Consider the following 2,189-nt stretch of genomic DNA (forward strand, 5'->3'; position numbering starts at 1 on the left):
ATGGAAAAGCAAGCTTATGCTTTGGTCAAAGCCATTAAAGACTTTACGATTTATATCCTTTATTCCCATGTCATAGCATATGTGCCAAGTCCTATTGTAAAAGACATACTCACTCAAGAAAACCTAGAGGGCAGAAGAGGAAAATGGATTGCTAACATACTAGAATTTGACATTGAAATAAAACCTACAAAGCTAATAAAAGGGCAAGGTTTGGCCAAGTTAATGACTGAAGCAAATTTCCAAGCCCTAGATATCAATCAGCTGGACAATGAAACAGAGCTGGCGACTCCAAAGATCAATGTAGCCTTTGAACAATCTCCTTGGTACTCTGATATCTGTTATGTCTTACAAAACCTGTGTGCTCCCCCAGGACTGTCCAAAACTAAGTGTAGGTTCTTAAAAATGAAAACATCAAGATTTTGTGTAATGGATGGCAATTTGCTTTGGAAAAACCATGAAGGTATATTGCTGCACTGTTTAATTGAAAATGAAACTAACAATATCATGCGAGAGTTTCATGCAGGAGACTGTGGTGGACATTTGTACTGGAAGTCCACTGTGGACAAAATACTGAGGGCTGGTTATTACTGGCCCACCATGTTCTCTGATGTCAAGAAATTCACAACCCCATGCCACAAATGCCAAGTGTTTGAGGGCAAAAGACAGTTGCTGCCACTTCCTTTAAGGCCTATTGCAACAGAGAGACCTTTTCAACAATGGGGATTGGACTTCATTGGGGAAATTCATCCCTCATCTTCAGGCCAACATAGATGGATCTTAACAGCCACAGACTACTTCACTAAGTGGATTGAAGCTGCCCCATGTAGACAAGCGAATGATTCAATAATCATTCAGTTCTTGGAGAACAACATACTGGCCAGATTTGGCTGTCCTGACAAAATAATAACAGACAATGCTGCTGCTTTCAGATCCAAGAAAATGGTGAACTTTTGCCATAAATTTCATATTACTTTGGGCCATTCTACTGCATACTATCCCCAAGGAAATGGCCTTGCTGAATCATCAAACAAAAGCCTGGTGAACATCATAAAGAAGGTGTTGGAAGAAAATAAAAAGAATTGGCATAAGAAACTAGTCAATGCCTTATGGGCAGACAGACTGACAACCAAAAGATCAATTGGGACCAGCCCTTATGAGTTGGTTTATGGGCTAGAAGCCAAATTTCCCTCATCATTAAGAGTGCCTGTTATGAAACTTCTTCAAGAAAGCCAAGCTGAACCAAATGATATGCAAAGAAGGATAAATCAAATCATATGTCTGCAGCAAACTAGAGATCAAGTTTTCAGCAGAGTTCAGGTGTTACAAGAAAAACTAAAGAGGGCCTTTGACAGAAGAACCAAAGCAGAAGATTTTAATGTGGGAGACAAAGTCCTCAAGTGGGATGCAAGAAGAGAGGAGAAGGGAAAACATGGAAAATTTGATTCCCTTTGGAGAGGACCATTTGTTGTCCAAGCAGTGCAAGGTAACAACACTTACTTCCTAAAAAGTCTTAGTGAAACTGACTTGGATGAAGGTCCTGTGAATGGCAGGATGCTGAAGCACTATTTTGACTATTTCCCATAGGTGCAGCCTGAGGTTCCCTTGTATATATGTAGATGTATATATTATTTTCTGTTTAGATTGTAAAAATGCAGTTTTCCAAGTTTATTGACTGTCAGCAAAAGGTAAATAGAATCAGAGGTCTACCAAGAAGAGAAGCACACAATTTTGACATCTCAAAGCAGCAAACTTCAAAGATTGGCAAGAGCAGTCAAGAAATAAGGCAATCTAACCTGCTGTTCTTGGTCTTTCAAATGAAAAACCATCCCCATGTGGAGCCACTGTTAGCTACCTATACCAATAGGTTTCATATTTCATGATTGGCTATAGAAGTTCCAAATATGCTCTGCTTTGATCATGCAAAGATCACATATTTCCAAGGAAGTACAAGGTGTGTAAATAGATTAATGCATCCCAATTTTGATGGATGGCCCAACAGTCTAATCTGGACCATGTCATGTTTTGAATTGCAGTTGTAGATTAGAGAAAGAAGTCTGTCCAAACTGTTTAATCTTGGCAGACAAGTAGTTCAGGTAGAGAAGAAAAGGCTCCCAACAGCTTAATCTGGGACCTTGGAAGAAATAAGGGTAGAAGTAGATAGAAAAAGCAAAAAGAAAAAGCCAAAGAAA

The sequence above is a fragment of the Pinus tabuliformis genome, chromosome 4_2, assembly GCF_031772625.1.
Source record: "Pinus tabuliformis cultivar Carrire ecotype Pingquan chromosome 4_2, CPIR1, whole genome shotgun sequence".
NCBI lineage: Eukaryota > Viridiplantae > Streptophyta > Pinopsida > Pinales > Pinaceae > Pinus > Pinus tabuliformis.